A 7,624-nucleotide genomic window follows, 5' to 3' on the forward strand; every position below is an offset into this window, starting at 1 on the left:
AGGTACAATCAGGCTGAAACGTTACAGGAAGGTAGAATCTATTGAATTGTAAGTGATCTGAACGTTTCATGATGATAGCACTTTCCTAAGGGGGTCAAACCATGTCCCAAAGGTCACTGGATCTGGTGTCAATTTAAAGTAGTCCAGTTACACATTTGTGGGCTTATAACATTGCTTCTGAATGTCCTAGAGAGATCAGGTTTGTTTTAGTGTACTCCAATCAACAGCCCCTACAACCTCAAAAAGGAATGGAGTCATTAGCATTTATGGTGTTTAAATGGCACCCAGAATTATGTTGCACGAAGCACAATTTCACATCATTCTGGGTCCATTTGTGTGAAAACAAGGTCCAATCAGGCTGAAACGTTACAAGAAGGTAGAATCTATTGAGTTGTAAGTGATCTGAATGTTTCATGATGATAGCACTTTCCTAAGGGGGTCAAACCATGTCCCAAAGGTCACCGGATCTGGTGTCAATTTAAAGAAGTAGTCCAGTTACACATTTGTGGGCTTATAACTTGGCTTCTGAATGTCCCAGAGAGATCAGGTTTGTTTTAGTGTACTCCAATCAACAGCCCCTACAACCTCAAAAAGGAATGGAGTCATTAGCACTTATGGTTTTTAAATGGCACCCAGAATTATGTTGCACGAAGCACAATTTCACATCATTCTGGGTCCATTTGTGTGAAAACAAGGTCCAATCAGGCTGAAACGTTACAAGAAGGTAGAATCTATTGAGTTGCAAGTGATCTGAACGTTTCATGATGATCGCACATTCCTATAGGGGGTAAAACCATGTCCAAAAGGTCACCGGGCCTGGTATCAATTTAAAGAAATAGTCCAGTTACACATTTGTGGGCTTATAACTTGGCTTCTGAATGTCCTAGAGAGATCAGGTTTGTTTTAGTGTACTCCAATCAACAGCCCCTACAACCACAAAAATGAATGGAGTCATTAGCATTTATGGTTTGTAAATGGCACCCAGAATTATGTTGCACGAACCACAATTTCACATCATTCTGGGTCCATTTGTGTGAAAACAAGGTCCAATCAGGCTGAAACGTTACAAGAAGGTAGAATCTATTGAGTTGTAAGTGATCTGAACGTTTCATGATGATAGCACTTTCCTAAGGGGGTCAAACCATGTCCCAAAGGTCACCGGATCTGGTGTCAATTTAAAAAAGTAGTCCAGTTACACATTTGTGGGCCTACAACTTAGCTTCTGAATGTCCTAGAGGGATCAGGTTTGTTTTAGTATACTCCAATCAACAGCCCCTACAACCACAAAAAGGAATGGAGTCATTAGCACTTATGGTTTTTAAATGGCACCCAGAATTATGTTGCACGATGCAGAATTTCACATCATTCTGGGTCCATTTGTGTGAAAACAAGGTCCAATCAGGCTGAAACGTTACAAGAAGGTAGAATCTATTGAGTTGTAAGTGATCTGAACGTTTCATGATGATAGCACTTTCCTAAGGGAGTCAAACCCTGTCCCAAAGGTCACCGGATCTGGTGTCAATTTAAAGAAGTAGTCCAGTTACACCTTTGTGGGCTTATAACTTGGCTTCTGAATATCCTAGAGAGGTCAGGTTTGTTTTAGAGTACTCCAATTAGCAGCCCACATTAACACTAAAAGGAATGGAGTCATTAGCACTTATGGTTTGTAAATGGCACCCAGAATTATGTTGCACGAAGCACAATTTCACATCATTCTTGGTCCATTTGTGTGAAAACAAGGGCCAATCAGGCTGAAATGTTACAAGAAGGTAGAATCTATTGAGTTGTAAGTGATCTGAACGTTTCAAGACGATCACACTTTCCAAAGAGGGTCAAACTATGTCCCAAAGGTCACCGGATCTGGTGTCAATTTAAAGAAGTAGTCCAGTTACACAATTGTGGGCTTTTAACTTGGCTTCTGAATGTCCTAGAGAGATCAGGTTTGTTTTAGTGTACTCCAATCAACAGCCCCTACAACCTCAAAAAGGAATGGAGTCATTAGCACTTATGGTTTTTAAATGGCACCCAGAATTATGTTGCACGAAGCACAATTTCACATCATTCTGGGTCCATTTGTGTGAAAACAAGGTCCAATCAGGCTGAAACGTTACAGGAAGGTAGAATCTATTGAATTGTAAGTGATCTGAACGTTTCATGATGATAGCACTTTCCTAAGGCGGTCAAACCATGTCCCAAAGGTCACCGGATCTGGTGTCAATTTAAAGTAGTCCAGTTACACATTTGTGGGCTTATAACATGGCTTCTGAATGTCCTAGAGAGATCAGGTTTGTTTTAGTGTACTCCAATCAACAGCCCCTACAACCTCAAAAAGGAATGGAGTCATTAGCACTTATGGTTTTTAAATGGCACCCAGAATTATGTTGCACGAAGCACAATTTCACATCATTCTGGGTCCATTTGTGTGAAAACAAGGTCCAATCAGGCTGAAACGTTACAAGAAGGTAGAATCTATTGAGTTGTACGTGATCTGAATGTTTCATGATGATAGCACTTTCCTAAGGGGGTCAAACCATGTCCCAAAGGTCACCGGATCTGGTGTCAATTTAAAGAAGTAGTCCAGTTACACATTTGTGGGCTTATAACTTGGCTTCTGAATGTCCTAGAGAGATCAGGTTTGTTTTAGTGTACTCCAATCAACAGCCCCTACAACCTCAAAAAGGAATGGAGTCATTAGCACTTATGGTTTTTAAATGGCACCCAGAATTATGTTGCACGAAGCACAATTTCACATCATTCTGGGTCCATTTGTGTGAAAACAAGGTCCAATCAGGCTGAAACGTTACAAGAAGGTAGAATCTATTGAGTTGTAAGTGATCTGAACGTTTCATGATGATCGCACATTCCTATTGGGGGTCCAATCATGTCCCAAAGGTCACCGGGCCTGGTGTCACTTTAAAGAAGTAGTCCAGTTACACCTTTGTGGGCTTATAACTTGGCTTCTGAATATCCTAGAGAGGTCAGGTTTGTTTTAGAGTACTCCAATTAACAGCCCCCATTACCACTAAAAGGAATGGAGTCATTAGCACTTATGGCTTTTAAATGGCACCCAGAATTATGTTGCACGAAGCACAATTTCACATCATTCTGGGTTCATTTGTGTGAAAACAAGGTCCAATCAGGCTGAAACGTTACAAGAAGGTAGAATCTATTGAGTTGTAAGTGATCTGAACGTTTCATGATGATCGCACATTCCTATAGGGGGTAAAACCATGTCCAAAAGGTCACCGGGCCTGGTATCACTTTAAAGAAGTAGTCCAGTTACACATTTGTGGGCTTATAACTTGGCTTCTGAATGTCCTAGAGAGATCAGGTTTGTTTTAGTGTACTCCAATCAACAGCCCCTACAACCACAAAAATGAATGGAGTCATTAGCATTTATGGTTTGTAAATGGCACCCAGAATTATGTTGCACGAAGCACAATTTCACATCATTCTGGGTTCATTTGTGTGAAAACAAGGTCCAATCAGGGTGAAACGTTACAAGAAGGTAGAATCTATTGAGTTGTAAGTGATCTGAACGTTTCATGATGATAGCATTTTCTTAAGGGGGTCAAACCATGTCTCAAAGGTCACCGGATCTGGTGTCAATTTAAAAAAGTAGTCCAGTTACACATTTGTGGGCCTACAACTTAGCTTCTGAATGTCCTAGAGGGATCAGGTTTGTTTTAGTATACTCCAATCAACAGCCCCTACAACCACAAAAAGGAATGGTGTCATTAGCACTTATGGTTTTTAAATGGCACCCAGAATTATGTTGCACGATGCAGAATTTCACATCATTCTGGGTCCATTTGTGTGAAAACAAGGTCCAATCAGGCTGAAACGTTACAAGAAGGTAGAATCTATTGAGTTGTAAGTGATCTGAACGTTTCATGATGATAGCACTTTCCTAAGGGAGTCAAACCCTGTCCCAAAGGTCACCGGATCTGGTGTCAATTTAAAGAAGTAGTCCAGTTACACATTTGTTGGCTTATAACTTAGCTTCTGAATATCCTAGAGAGGTCAGGTTTGTTTTAGAGTACTCCAATTAACAGCCCCCATTACCACTAAGAGGAATGGAGTCATTAGCACTTTTGGTTTTTAAATGGTACCCAGAATTATGTTGCACGAAGCACAATTTCACATCATTCTGGGTCCATTTGTGTGAAAACAAGGTCCAATCAGGCTGAAACGTTACAAGATGGTAGAATCTATTGAGCTGTAAGTGATCTGAACGTTTCAAGATGATCACACTTTCCTAAGGGGTTCAAACCATGTCCCAAAGGTCACCGGATCTGGTGTCAATTTAAAGAAGTAGTCCAGTTACACATTTGTGGGCTTATAACTTGGCTTCTGAATGTCCTAGAGAGATCAGGTTTGTTTTAGTATACTCCAATCAACAGCCCCTACAACCACAAAAAGGAATGGAGTAATTAGCACTTATGGTTTTTAAATGGCACCCAGAATTATGTTGCACGAAGCACAATTTCACATCATTCTGGGTTCATTTGTTTGAAAACAAGGTCCAATCAGGCTGAAACGTTACAAGAAGGTAGAATCTATTGAGTTGTAAGTGATCTGAACGTTTCATGATGATCGCACATTCCTATAGGGGGTCAAACCATGTCCCAAAGGTCACCGGGCCTGGTGTCACTTTAAAGAAGTAGTCCAATTACACCTTTGAGGGCTTATAACTTGGTTTCTGAGTCCTAGAGAGATCAGGTTTGTTTTAGTGTACTCCAATCAACAGCCCCTACAACCTCAAAAAGGAATGGAGTCATTAGCACTTATGGTTTTTAAATGGCACCCAGAATTATGTTGCACGAAGCACAATTTCACATCATTCTGGGTCCATTTGTGTGAAAACAAGGTCCAATCAGGCTGAAACGTTACAAGAAGGTAGAATCTATTGAGTTGTAAGTGATCTGAACGTTTCATGATGATCGCACATTCCTATTGGGGGTCAAACCATGTCCCAAAGGTCACCGGGCCTGGTGTCACTTTAAAGAAGTAGTCCAGTTACACCTTTGTGGGCTTATAACTTGGCTTCTGAATATCCTAGAGAGGTCAGGTTTGTTTTAGAGTATTCCAATTAGCAGCCCACATTACCACTAAAAGGAATGGAGTCATTAGCACTTATGGTTTGTAAATGGCACCCAGAATTATGTTGCATGAAGCACAATTTCACATCATTCTGGGTCCATTTGTGTGAAAACAAGGGCCAATCAGGCTGAAATGTTTCAAGAAGGTAGAATCTATTGAGTTGTAAGTGATCTGAACGTTTCAAGACGATCACACTTTCCAAAGAGAGTCAAACCATGTCCCAAAGGTCACCGGATCTGGTGTCAATTTAAAGAAGTAGTCCAGTTACACAATTGTGGGCTTTTAACTTGGTTTCTGAATGTCCTAGAGAGATCAGGTTTGTTTTAGTGTACTCCAATCAACAGCCCCTACAACCTCAAAAAGGAATGGAGTCATTAGCACTTATGGTTTTTAAATGGCATCCAGAATTATGTTGCACGAAGCACAATTTCACATCATTCTGGGTCCATTTGTGTGAAAACAAGGTCCAATCAGGCTGAAACGTTACAAGAAGGTAGAATCTATTGAGTTGTAAGTGATCTGAACGTTTCATGATGATCGCACATTCCTATTGGGGGTCAAACCATGTCCCAAAGGTCACCGGGCCTGGTGTCACTTTAAAGAAGTAGTCCAGTTACACCTTTGTGGGCTTATAACTTGGCTTCTGAATATCCTAGAGAGGTCAGGTTTGTTTTAGAGTACTCCAATTAGCAGCCCACATTACCACTAAAAGGAATGGAGTCATTAGCACTTATGGTTTGTAAATGGCACCCAGAATTATGTTGCACGAAGCACAATTTCACATCATTCTGGGTCCATTTGTGTGAAAACAAGGGCCAATCAGGCTGAAATGTTACAAGAAGGTAGAATCTATTGAGTTGTAAGTGATCTGAACGTTTCAAGATGATCACACTTTCCAAAGAGGGTAAAACCATGTCCCAAAGGTCACCGGATCTGGTGTCAATTTAAAGAAGTAGTCCAGTTACACAATTGTGGGCTTTTAACTTGGCTTCTGAATGTCCTAGAGAGATCAGGTTTGTTTTAATGTACTCCATTCAACAGCCCCTAGAACCACAAAAAGGAATGGAGTCATTAGCACTTATGGTTTTTAAATGGCACCCAGAATTGTTGCACGAAGCACAATTTCACATCATTCTGGGTTCATTTGTGTGAAAACAAGGTACAATCAGGCTGAAACGTTACAGGAAGGTAGAATCTATTGAATTGTAAGTGATCTGAACGTTTCATGATGATAGCACTTTCCTAAGGGGGTCAAACCATGTCCCAAAGGTCACTGGATCTGGTGTCAATTTAAAGTAGTCCAGTTACACATTTGTGGGCTTATAACATTGCTTCTGAATGTCCTAGAGAGATCAGGTTTGTTTTAGTGTACTCCAATCAACAGCCCCTACAACCTCAAAAAGGAATGGAGTCATTAGCATTTATGGTGTTTAAATGGCACCCAGAATTATGTTGCACGAAGCACAATTTCACATCATTCTGGGTCCATTTGTGTGAAAACAAGGTCCAATCAGGCTGAAACGTTACAAGAAGGTAGAATCTATTGAGTTGTAAGTGATCTGAATGTTTCATGATGATAGCACTTTCCTAAGGGGGTCAAACCATGTCCCAAAGGTCACCGGATCTGGTGTCAATTTAAAGAAGTAGTCCAGTTACACATTTGTGGGCTTATAACTTGGCTTCTGAATGTCCCAGAGAGATCAGGTTTGTTTTAGTGTACTCCAATCAACAGCCCCTACAATCTCAAAAAGGAATGGAGTCATTAGCACTTATGGTTTTTAAATGGCACCCAGAATTATGTTGCACGAAGCACAATTTCACATCATTCTGGGTCCATTTGTGTGAAAACAAGGTCCAATCAGGCTGAAACGTTACAAGAAGGTAGAATCTATTGAGTTGCAAGAGATCTGAACGTTTCATGATGATCGCACATTCCTATAGGGGGTAAAACCATGTCCAAAAGGTCACCGGGCCTGGTATCAATTTAAAGAAATAGTCCAGTTACACATTTGTGGGCTTATAACTTGGCTTCTGAATGTCCTAGAGAGATCAGGTTTGTTTTAGTGTACTCCAATCAACAGCCCCTACAACCACAAAAATGAATGGAGTCATTAGCATTTATGGTTTGTAAATGGCACCCAGAATTATGTTGCACGAACCACAATTTCACATCATTCTGGGTCCATTTGTGTGAAAACAAGGTCCAATCAGGCTGAAACGTTACAAGAAGGTAGAATCTATTGAGTTGTAAGTGATCTGAACGTTTCATGATGATAGCACTTTCCTAAGGGGGTCAAACCATGTCCCAAAGGTCACCGGATCTGGTGTCAATTTAAAAAAGTAGTCCAGTTACACATTTGTGGGCCTACAACTTAGCTTCTGAATGTCCTAGAGGGATCAGGTTTGTTTTAGTATACTCCAATCAACAGCCCCTACAACCACAAAAAGGAATGGAGTCATTAGCACTTATGGTTTTTAAATGGCACCCAGAATTATGTTGCACGATGCAGAATTTCACATC

This window comes from Nothobranchius furzeri, chromosome 15 (genome assembly GCF_043380555.1).
Source record: "Nothobranchius furzeri strain GRZ-AD chromosome 15, NfurGRZ-RIMD1, whole genome shotgun sequence".
Lineage (NCBI taxonomy): Eukaryota > Metazoa > Chordata > Actinopteri > Cyprinodontiformes > Nothobranchiidae > Nothobranchius > Nothobranchius furzeri.